The sequence below is a fragment of the Phalacrocorax carbo genome, chromosome 9, assembly GCF_963921805.1.
Source record: "Phalacrocorax carbo chromosome 9, bPhaCar2.1, whole genome shotgun sequence".
In the NCBI taxonomy this organism is placed as follows: domain Eukaryota; kingdom Metazoa; phylum Chordata; class Aves; order Suliformes; family Phalacrocoracidae; genus Phalacrocorax; species Phalacrocorax carbo.
This window is the reverse complement of record NC_087521.1, coordinates 37,598,635-37,611,347: the sequence shown is the minus strand read 5'-3', so window position 1 is coordinate 37,611,347 and position 12,713 is coordinate 37,598,635.

The window sequence follows — 12,713 nt, the reverse complement described above, 5'->3', positions numbered from 1 at the left end:
ATAAGAAGGTCATTTCTGAATCCTGAAAGGGTGTCTATGTTGTATTTTTTGCTGTGGTACCGTGAGACATAAGTAATGAGGTATCTCTCTGATGCCTCACGTGACGTTTTCAGAAGCTGAAAAGCGGGGCTTTATGTGAAACCACCATATGGTAAGTACAAGCAATGATTGGTTTTTTGTCACATTCAGGGGATGTTTCAAATGGATTCCCACAGGATTTAGTCTTGGCCTCAGTTCTGTTCAATACTTCCTTTGTGGCTTGCGCAATGGAATAAAGAGCACACCCACACAAATTGCGGATGGCAGCTGGGGGGAGCGAGAGCTCTGAAGTTAGGATCAATATTTTGAACTGGACAATTGGCACAAAAATCCCAGTAAAGTAACCCAGTCAAGACAAGGGCTGTGGTGTGCTTTTAGGAAGGAAAAGTCAGCATTCCGCGTAGAAAACTGGAATTTCCTGATGCAGAGCAGTGTGGGGTCAGGATGACTAGCACGGTTAGCAAGAGATGTTGCGGAGCGTGCGCACACACAGAGCAGTACAATTCCATATGTGGGACCCTGGGACTTGGGAAAGTGTCCCGAGGTACCAGGAAGACTGCTCCACTTCCCAAAAGCAGGGCAAGCTGATCTGGGGATGTGAGACCACACCTAAATGCCAATTTTCACAGTCTCATCATGTAATTTATTCCTTCTCCTTTCTTCCCCCACTTAAAACTCATAGCATATGAATCTAATGAAATAAGAAATAACTAATATTTACCTGTTTTTCTGGGACCTCTGAGGTCTTCCCCCGTCCCACCGATGGCAGTATGTCACCTAGTTTGCAAACCTCGGCCCTAAGGCATGTCATTGCTGGGCGTTTTCTCCCTGACCCCTAAGCCTCCTTCTCCCTCCCCCCAAGACACGGGTTTTCAACATTTCAGTGCTTTTTTTAGTTGCTCAGACCGCAGACTGCTAAGACATGCCTAGCCAGCTCATGCTTGTGTCTCATCCTTGCGTGGAGGAGAAGCTGCGCATATATTGTTGTACCATTTTCCTGGTGGGGTTTTTTTAACTTCCTCATCTCTTAATTAAATCATGCATTTACATAAAATGTCTTACAGTTCAAGGCATAATCACCTCACTGTACTGAACAAGTCACAGCCTGAACTTAGATTATTACATAGCTATTCCATATTAAATTATATTCATGGCTATTAAAGGTGAAAGAGAAAGCACTATAGAGGAGCACGTGGCTACTGCAGGATGGCAAGAGCCTTACAGAAGGCATTACAAAATCCACAAGGTCATTTTCAATTCACCGTGCCTAATTAAGTTGTTCTCAATGTTAACAGCTGAAAAGCCATTCAAAGTAGTTTATGTATCAGCTTTGTTAAGTAGAACATTAGCTCTATGGGGGTAAAGGCAAATAATGTGCAAGGGAAAATTCCTCACATCTTTAACAATCAGAATATTGTCTAAAGAAAAGCTGATTATAACGATTCCTTTTTGTGCTAGTTAACAGAGTTCATATAGGGAAAATACACTTTACCGTGCCGACTTAGGGACCTGAGAAAGGCAAAACAACTTTTGCCCTGCTACTCCTCTGAAGAAGAGCGGACAGGGAGATGGTTTGAACAGCTCTTGTTACAGCCCAGGAGGTTGCCTGGAACCACGATCTGATATTGGGGTAAACCAACAAAATCCAAGCTCTTAATGTTGGTGTCCGAACACAGAAAACACCCTATCCGTCTCTACATCCTTATTCCTTTGAATGCATCAACATATTTTGGAAAAAAAAATGTATAGGGAACTCCAAAACAACAGGAACATTAAAATTAAGCTCAACACTGAAGAGCCCAGGCTGTACATTTGATCCACTGCAACACCACCCCTAAGGTTTAACTCCCTTCTTATGCGCTGTTCGTGGCAGCTGCAAAGAATAATTTTCTTTGACTGAATCCTTTTTTTTTTTAAGGCATTTCATTTTGGTCCCATGAAAAAGTGTTTCTCCACAACTGAAATTGTCTCTGGGAATTTTACCCTCCTCCTAATAAAAAAGATGCTCTTATTGGGCTATTTACTTTCAGGTCATTGAGAACTGAAATAGAATCCTTTTATTTTTTCAGCCCAGCCGTGGTCTCTGCACTAATTCTACTGCACCAAGTCCCCAGAGTCTCACCAAATTCCCGGGCACGTGATTTTTTTCCGCATTCCTTCCAGGAGAGCCCGTATTTCTGGGCCGGTCTCCCAGCCCCAACATGGGCAGCCGGGGAGCGATTCCTGCCTGCCGCGAGATTGGTATGCGGAGCCCGGCCTCGCGGCAGAGCTGGAGCCAGCGGGCTGCTTTCCACCCAGGTGACCGCGGTAAATTTATCCAGTGAACTGCAATTAAAATGAACTGAGTAGTTTCTGCTCTAAACCAAGACATTTAGACCATCTCAGTAGATGGCATTGGGACATTCAGCATGAAAAATGCCAGAGAGCCGTAAGTTTGCTTTGTTTTACACAATGCAGAAATTAAATGTCTCTCTGCCTGGAAAAAAAAAGGCAGCTTGTCCACACTATTTCCCTTCTTAATACGAGTCATTGTGACACAGGATAGATGATGTGGAGAAGCCCAAATCCAACTGTCCGTTGAAGTTAGTGCTTATTGTAGCTTATATAATTATTCAATTTGAACTGTCCATTTGAGAAGAGAATAATAAATGGATAAAGAATAGAGATTAAAAATAATCTAATAAGTAATTATTAATCAAATTCTGACCAGTCTGCTGCTTGCAGTTTTACCTCTGGTGCCTAGAGCCAGCATTTCTTTAAAGAAGTACAAAAAAGTATCCCAAAAAATGAATCACTGTTTTCGTTCTCTTTCCTAAGCAACAATTTATTGTATTTTGCGATCAGCGGTAGGACTTTAGGAGTTTATATCCGCAGCTGTTCTCTGCGGCTCCACGGTCTCATCTGACATGATTCAATACAGCGTTTGCCACGTCAGCGGAGCGGTGCGTATTTACACTGCCTGGCAATCCTGCTTGCAAAGTCTTCCGTAGGTCTGAGCGCTGAGCTCCTGCAGGATCCGCTACCATTTTTCCTTTGCCAGACCCCCTCCACTACGCTGCTGGGACCACGCAGCGTGTATGTGGCAGGGAAACACGCCTCGCTGCCTTTGACATAGGATTTCTCTGCCAGGCTCTGCCGAACATTGCATTCAACTGCTGGCTCTACAGCAGAAGCCGATGCAATGCACAAATCCAGAGCTGCTGAATTGATGGTGCCGGTGGCTTTTCAGCTACCTAAATGCTAAAATAGCTGCAGCAGTTAGAAACTGCCCAAGCCAGTGATACACTGTCTACTCTTGAATTATTCAGGATGTCACTCAACGACCTGAAAGGGCTTTATTGATGTAGTCCGCAACGTTCGCCAGGCTGCCACATCTGCACACGAGGCTGCCGTTTGTACGTGTTAGGGTAGAAATCCTGTCTTTGAGAGCATCCCCTGAAAACACAGCACCGCATACCCAGATCTAGGGATCCCGCGGCCCTTCGCTGGCATGGACGATGCTCTGAGGACGTGTGAGCTAACAGCAAACCGCTTCACGTTGTGCCAGTTTTCCATCCCCATGCGCCCTCATTCTTGACGGTGCAAAATGTGCTTTGCTGTTCATCTGATTTCACAGCCTCCCGCAGCTTCCAGGGTAAAAATAAAATGTTTGTTGAACGGTCCCGTCACCTCAGGCTTGGAGAGGCGCTGGTGGAGGGGGGTCTCCACCGTGTGCGATGTGAGGAAACCAGCGCATGCCCTACACCGGCTCGCGCCCCTGACAGCCGTGGCTTCACCAGGTGCTGGTTGTGTTGAGTGTGTTCAAATGCCATTTTCACCTGCAAATGACTAAGCAGACTCTATATCCATTTTAAAGGCAGGGTTACTGCCCTGCATACGTGGCTGGCATCAGCACTGTCTCTCCACAGAGGTAATTCCTTGTAGCAGTTAGGAAAAAGCTGGAATTGTTGGCTCTCGGCTGCTCTTTGGTCAGAGCCCCACTTCCAACCCACACAAGCGCAAGAAGAGCACACAGCAGTGTGTGCAAGGAGCAGGGAAGCTCATTACGAATTAGGACATCAAATTTGCAGGAAACTTGTACTTATTCGTGCTTTCTTTGCCTAAGCTCAAATTCACTATGAATCTGGAAAGGGAAACTGGACAAGTTTTCTGCCAAGAAGGGAGTCTCTGCCTCTCGATGGGCCATTGGAAATGGGATGGGTAACCCGGAGAAGTGCAGCAGTTACTCTCTTCCATGCGAGGTGCGATACTGCGCCATGTGAACTACTGCTCTGAACCAGTACATCATTTCTTAAACTCTGGGTGTTACGCAAGGGTGCGTTCGTATTGCAACACAGTTAATTGATTGGGAAGGGGAGAGGCAGAGCAACAAATACCAGTGCGTTCCTGCTAATTCCAGTGCACTGCCATGACATGCTGGAACAGTACCGCTAGTTCCATATTGTCAGTAGGTGGAGCGGGGAGAGCAGCAGGAGCTCCTCTGGACTCTGACCCAACTCTATGCTGCAGTATATCTCCCAGCAAGGGGTGGGCTTACATTTCTGTAAGGGTAGGGTTGGGGAGATTACATTTCTGTGGAAAAAATGATTTCTGAAGTTGTCAGCTACACAAAAAACCTTCTGCATCCGAGACAAGTGAGCAAAACAAGGGGCTACCTCCTGGCTTGGCCAAGGATCCTTGGCAAAACCAAGGCCTAAATAGCTGAAGACAATGAAACTATGGAGGTTCATATGCATAAAGGCTCTAGGTTGCGACTTGTGGAGCAGTACAGGCAGTCAAAGTCATGCAGCGCCTTGTACTTCCTCTAAGCATTGAATCCAGCCTTACTATGCTCTAAATTACATGCCAGATGGGCTTGGTTTTAATGAACTTCTGTGCTTAAAGTACAACTCAATCTTTGGTCCCTATCCTCTGGCCACTTATGGTTCAGGTGGAGCGACTTTATGCAAGGAGCTAACTGGGATTTGATGAGGGCGATGGACATCAGCCAAGCCAGGAGGCCAAAAGCCTACCTGCCATGGCCCCTTGATTAGCCTGGTGGTTAGTGATTGCCTGTAGCTTTGCACAGGATCTCTTAGCCTCCACCGTGAGACACTGCATCTGTGCCCTCACCCCAAGCCCATCGTCCTGCGGAGCTGGCAGGGAGCCCACTGCCACCTTCCAGCACCTCCGCGGCTGTAAATTGCCGGGGTTGGCTCCCATGTGCTGCATCCGCGTGAAAAATGAACTTTCAAATAAAGAAGAAATGCAGTCCTATAAATCTGCTGAGGAAAGGGAGAGGAATACACTTTGCACGTGCTTTGGTTGTAGAATAAGCGATTCAGCCACAAAGCTTTTCTTCTAAGAATAAAGCCCTAAAAAGAAAAAAGAAACATGCAGAAAACAAGAAGCCTACAAAGACACAAATGGTGCTTTTTCAGCTCAGTGCTGAGCGATGGGCCAGAGTCACACAACCTCCTCTCCCCCGCAGCGCAGCGTGCTGTCCGGCACGCCGGGGAGGTCCCTCGGCCCGAGCTGCCCGGTGGCAGGGCCCCAGCTCCCACGCGTTGCACGGAGCCGCGCTTCGCCCGGCAAAACGCACCGCGCTCGTAAACAGCGGGTTCAGAGGGAGGGGAAACTGCCTTAATTGCTCTATCGCTATATTTCACTCATTATATTTATTGTTTCTTACTGTGCTCATTTGTTACGTATGCATATTGTGCCTTAAAGTTGATTTTCTCAGCAATTCATCATTCCCGGAACCGCTTTGCTTTGCTTTGCTTCCCTAACTTACAGCCCAAAGCTTGGCTCAGCTGAACTGCTTCTCTTTTGTTATTGGCTTCACTTTTAACGAAAGTTTTTCAGCCAGGCCAGTGCTCTGACTGCCTGATGGTCCCTGAGTGCCTTAGCACGTGGCTGTGGCGCAGGGGAGAAGAGGTCTCGAGGCTCTGACTCATCATTCAGCACTGAAAAGGTGCATTTACGTCTTTGCAGAAGTCTCATTTTCTGCCCGTGCTCTTTGAGTGCAGAATCTTCAGGAGAAAAATGTTCTTTTTAGACGGTCAGTCAAGAATTATAGCTTCTTACCTTACCCGAGTGCTCTTTTTTGTACTTCTCTATGTTTATGCCTTCCTTTTGAGGATGGATAGAGCAGACATTCAGTGAGTAAAACACTTTCCATGGGAAACTGTAATATTAGCCTGAACGCCTGAAGTGTTCTGCATTCATCCCCAGTAATACCTTCCTCTGCAAGTGGCATATCTCCCCTGGGCTAGGAACAGAGCAACCGTCCGTTTGCAAGCAGCTTTCAGGGGAAATGTAGCCCTTCCAGTCCAAAACCATGATTCTGAAAATGGTTCAGAAGTTACTAAATGGTGAAAGTGTCTAAAATCCATCAGTCTGCTTTTTGTTTTTAAAGCAGGACCAGCTGTCTTTGTTGGGTAAGTGAAAACAAACTCTGGGGGAAAACAGTTACGGGGTGGTTTGGTTCGATCCTTACCCATAAGAGTAGTTATGCTCTTTTTTTAACTTGACTTGAGCAGAAACAAGGACGCCTGCAGTCATGTCACTTCGTGGCTAGCCTGGTAGATTTTCTCAGCCTAAGTGACCTCACCCCAGGACTGGCTTTATGCAGAGCTGCAGTTCCACATCCTCCTCACCGAGGGCCCTTGAGCGGCCGAGGCTCTGTGGGACGGGCAGGGGCGACGCGTGCTGGCGTGCCTGCGGCACCCTGGGCTTTATCCCTGCCGCTGCCCCGGGCGTGCAGGCGCAGATCCGTGCGTGGTGGCCCAGGCACCGCAGCACCGCAGCCCTTCAGAGCAGTGCCCAGAATAGCAAACATTCATAGTTCTCATAGTTTAGAGAAGAAACCACCCATGAAAAAAAATCTAGAGATGCTGTTTCTTCTTTTTGTGGAATAATCTGTCAAATCTCCACTGAAGCCAAAGCACTGATGATGATCATCCTGGGTGCTTCAACTCAGAGCTGGTTATTTCACAAAGACTTCCAAGCCGCTCATCCCTGGATCTGCTCTGTGGAGGCTTAGGCTGGCCTGAACGCGCTGCTCAGCTTCTAGCGCAGGTCACGCTGCTTTGGCTGGCGGTGGGTGCTTATCAGCCTGCTGGGCTGGGAGCAGAGGTCATCCAGAAAGTGTGTTTTGATTTTAAATATGTTGTGTCAAATATCTGTTTCTTAAAAACAAACAAATAAAACCACCACCACCAACAACAAAAATCACTTAAAACCAGTTGATACCCAAACTATGAAAGTCAGCATTAAAATAACCTGGTTTAGTTTGGAGAGTAGAGTCTAATGAACTTTATTTTTCTTTAATTAGCTCAATTTCTTCCCTACGCTATAAAGGAGGAACTGGCTGCAGGAAGACAGAAATTATTAAAAAAGGATAATTTCATCTGACTTTTGTGTGACTTCATTTTAGACTCGCTTGATCTATGGTCGAACAAGAAAGGTTAGGCCATTGAAACCAGAATTACCAACTGTAATGAGAACTCTGCTGGCATTGGACTGTTGTGTCTTTGTGCCAGCTATGTTTTAATTTCAAATTAAAACCCTGCTTATTCTCCCAAAGCCTGTCTGGTTTTCGCCCACAGGTCTGCACACCAGCAGCAGCATGTTTCCTGAATGTTACCTTGCAAACTGCATACATGAGGGAATTACTATGAAATAAAAATTGGCTTGGGCTTGTTCACATCCACCTGCTGTTTTCAATACAAAAACACATAGGAAAGCAATTTAGAGTGACAGAACACATTTTAATTTAAAAAAAAAAATGTTTTTATGGAAGCCTAGAGTGTCAGCTGAATTGTGAACCAGAGGAGAAACATTATGTTTTAAAGTTACTAACATCTCCTGTATGGCACAATACTGTTAAATACCTCAGAGGTCCACCAGGAATCTAAAATCCTCGAATCAATTAAGACAAGCTAATTCAAGGCAGCAGCATATGTCAGGCCTCTTTTATAAATGTTTCCATGATTTAGACCTTTTTATATACTGTACCTAAATTGTCAAATATTTCAAAGCTCTATTTTCTTTAATTTTATGATTTTTTTTTCCCCACAGACTTACTGAGACTTGCAACTAGAAAAGGCTCGTTTTGGTCTTCCCCCAACCTTTTGTAGCAGCTCAGGTTTCAGTAATTCTTTTGCATGTTTGAAAAAAAAAAAAACCACCATTGGGCTAGATGAATGCCTTTGCTGACTTACCGTGGTTCAGCTACAGCTGCAGCGAGGTGTTCTGCATCACTCCAAGTCCCATTAACAGCTCTGCTTCAACGAGCAGCAATTTTCTGCAGTCAGTTCTGACTTCCCCAACTTTTAACTAACTCAGGCATAAATACAGCTATTTTTCTACTGCAACAAAGCTAATCTCGTGGAAAGGACTGGGAGGGTCCATCTTTGTGGAGTCCTGCGCATTAGCCCTGCCTTTCCGCATGGTGACATCCTCTTCCAGGTGGTTACAGACTGCAAACCACCTCTGAGCAAGCACCCTACAACCCCTTTTAAAGCCTTCACGTCTCTGCCCTCTGTGGCCCAGCAGATCTTGTCATTTACTACCGCTTTCACTCCCACAATTAAAACTTGGCCAGTCCCACAGCCATGTCCATCCATCCTTGCGGCATGGCCTGATCCATGGGATCACAGGGTGAAAAGCTGCCTTTCCCGAGCTGTGCCTGAGACGCAACCCTGCTGCAATAGGATGAATCTGGCTGGCTGCTCATTGCTTGTCTACCAGCAAGGGCGTCCGGAGCCAACTGAAAGTAAAATGCTTTGGCATATCAGGAAGCTTCAGACTGTACAATTCCTACCCATGAGCTGACACCGCTGCCCCCACCTGGTCCCAAAATGTGCCTGCGGGCCCTCACCTGTGTTTCGTCCCCAGCCTCCCACCAGCTCTGTTGCCAAATTTGTGCTTACAGCTTTCTCAAGTAGACTTTAAGCCCGCCAGCATTTGTGTAATACAAAGCGTTAAGCGTAAGTACGCCATGGCCATGACTAGCTGTGGTGGTGTATTCACACGCCAGTGTAGGGTTTGCTCAAGAGCTTCTCAGCTTGGATAGTTTAGGAGTGGATATAAAACGTTTCCAGTCTCACTCATGGAAGGGGCAAACCAAAACAAGGGTGCTTACATCAGTAGTTTCCAGTAGGCATTTGTTTTCCTACTGGCTAATAGAATTTAAAGTAATTCATGGATATATGCCGATTTTTGTCATTCTTTCTGTTGGAAGACAAACAAGCTACAGCGCAAGAATGAAGTGATTTTGACTGTGTATCTTCTGCTTCAAGCTGGCTGTTCCAATATGTAGCTTAACAGGAAAAAATAAATAAATACAGGCTTTCAGTTTATTGAAATATAATTTTCAGTCTACGCCAAAGCCCGTTTGTCTTCGGTAGCTTTGTCTGTGTTCTGTTCAAAACCAGTTGCGTATTTCCAGCTTGTCCAGAGAAACACGGCTCAGTGCCCGTTCAGCGGAGCGCTGCGCAGGGGAGCGCACCCTTTTCTAAATCAATGTGGTAAAATGCAGGAAATAATAGTTCCAGCCTTAACTTTGTGCAGAAATCACGTCCTCAGACGGGCAAGGTTTCCCAGGCGTGGACGCTCACCAGACTTGGACAGCTTAGGGCTACCAGGATCTGAGTGAGTACAATTAATCTCTGAGCTGTAGGAAGGCTACCAGAGAGTCCTATTAGCACTGAAGATGCTTTGACTCAGAAGGATCAATAACACTTATTTGCAAGTGTTTAGACTACATTATTTGCATTTGTGAAGGTAATGAAAAAACTATTGAATTTTAATTAACGTTTTCTGGCTCTTCTGGGAGGACTCTGATTCAATCCACAGATACTTCCAGTGTATTTCAAGACAACATTGTGGGCAAAATTCAGAATAATGATGTCCTGCTATTACGAAAAACACCTCCAAAGCATAGATTTCTATAAACTACCCACTGCTACAAATTCTTGCAGCAGCATAATAATGGGACTATTGCACTATAAATTGTTTTGTCATTTTAAATTTCTGGTAACTGCTGAGAAGAAAAATTAAATAAATAAAATGACCGATTTTCTTTTATGAAACCAGACTTCAGCTGGGAAAATTATTTTTTCTACTGCACACAATAACATTTAGATAAATAGATCGGTCCTTTCTCTACTACATACTCCAGAATAAATAATTGTACTAAATGTCCATGTGAATGTTTTAGATAGAAAAATACACAATGGGAAATAATAAATACTGTAAGTCAGAATGGTCACACAATATCGGATTGCTATTCATCTGATGAGAATGGGTGTACCCTGAACAGGCTGTTCAGATAAGAACGGTAGATAGAATAAAACATAGATATTTTAAAATAGATCTTAAAAATAAAAAAACAAACCACAAACAAAACCACAAACCAGCAAGGTTGTATTCACAAAAAAATTAAATGCCTCCGTTGCAATGAATGTTATTGATGTGTAGACAGAGCTGAGACATTCAGATTCCTTAACTATTACTTTCCATCTTTCAATCCATTTATATTTTTAACTGTTCTTGGCTCTACACTCCAAGTGGTTTTTAATTTGTATTTTAAATACATGTTTCTGGACTAAGAATAACTAAGGAAACTCTTTTTCATTGACCATAATTACTTCAGTAATGAGAATGAAGCAAAGATTTTGACTCATCAAGAATCGATCTCAGCTTCTGGCAGGAAAGACATGACCCAAGTGCACGTTCATACTAGCAACGCCCGATGCCCAGTGTGGAAGGTCTCCAAGAGGCAAAGAGCTTCAACAAAGCTGATGTGGTCCTTATCTGGTCCTTAGTTCAGAAGACCAAACCACTTTTAGTCTGGCCTAGGTGGTTATCCAGAAGCTGTCAATAATCACTGGTGCTCTGTACATATATGTGGGGTTATTCAGGGTTCGCAAATATAGTCCTATATAGGAGGTTAAGCAAAAAGAAATAGGTGTGAAGTTTCTGGCTGAATCACTTGGCCACATAAAGAACAGGTACTCTGAGCAATGAGCCAAACTGAAGATGGTTATGCCATTAGAACTGCAGGAAAACAGAATCAAAACCATGAAGATAGATGCAACATGGGATAAGCGTTGATGGGTGATGGCCAAATGTGGCTCATGCCAGCAAAACCCAATAGCTTTCCCTCTACCAGCTAATTCTACAGGGAACAAAACCATGGTACGGCCCATACGTCAGGTTATCAGTGTAATTTGTGCTGTAGTGACTCATTACTGCTCACAGAGAGGTCACAGCAGAAGTTCAAGAAGAAGGGGTTATTATAAAGAATGCAATGATATGATGTCCCTGGCCATGGGAAAGGACCTAATAGCTTCATCTCAAACCAGAGTAACTCTGTGGCCACAGACCCTGTGGTTCTCGCAGAAACCACACTGGGTAGGGATGTTTTCAGGTTCACCCTGGGTTGCTCTGAAACCGGTACCTGATGAAACAGCAGGGCCCTAAGAGAAAAAACTCTGAAAAGGGATGGGCAACGTCAGAGTACTCCTTTTTCCCAGTACACCTCCACAAAGGGTAGCTGAATGGACCACACCCCCTAGGCAACACGCTATTTGGTCCCAAAGATGAGCATAGAAGGTTTATGGCATTTACAGGGTGGAGTTAAGAACTGCAGTACAGCAGCTGGCATGTCCGGAACACATAAGAAGAAAAACAAAACCAGAAAAATCTTAGAATCATAGAATCATCAAGGTTGGAAAAGACCTCTAAGATCATCAAGTCCAACCGCCAAACCAACACCCCCAGGCCTCCTAAACCATGCCCTGAAGTGCCACATCAATGTGTCTTTTAAACACCCCCCCAGGGACGGTGACCCCCCCACCTCTCCGGGCAGCCTGTGCCAGGGCCTGACCGCTCTGGCAGGGAAGGCATTTTCCCTCACACCCAACCTAACCCTCCCCTGACGCAGCCTGAGGCCGTTCCCTCTCGTCCCGTCACTGGTGACCTGGGAGCAGAGACCAGCCCCCCCCTCACTCCAGCCCCTCTCAGGCAGCTGCAGAGAGCGAGAAGGGCTCCCCTCAGCCCCCCCTTCTCCAGGCTAAACCCCCCCAGCCCCCTCAGCCGCCCCCCAGCACACTTGTGCTCCAGACCCTGCCCCAGCCCCGCTGCCCTTCTCTGGACACACTCCAGCCCCTCCAGGCCCTTCTTGTCCCGAGGGGCCCAAACCTGAGCCCAGCATTCGAGGTGGGGCCTCCCCAGGGCCGAGCACGGGGGCACTTTCTGTTGCCCAACTTCCTCAATTTACACAATCTCCTGGTATTCTCTGTCAGTATCTTCACTGTGTCTTACACATCAGCTGCATCGCATGTGCACATGTATAACATAATTCAACACCAAATTGGACTGTGAGAACTTTGATACAGGATTGGAAGTAGGGTGTCTGTCAATAGTTTGAAGAAAATAGCTTTGACACTACACACTTGGAAGATGATCTTGAATCATCTCTGCTACCTGCTGAGAATGGCTAACGCAGATTTTTAATTCCTCCATTGAAATTCTGCCCCAGCTCCAGTCCCTTCATTGCAAGCATCCCATTCATCAGCTCTCTCATGCTGCTTCAATTAAATCCTATCGTGCTCCCAGGCAATGTAGCATCCGCTCTGGAGAAGAATTTCAATTCGGTAAACAGGCCTGTAGCTATGCTGCTGTGG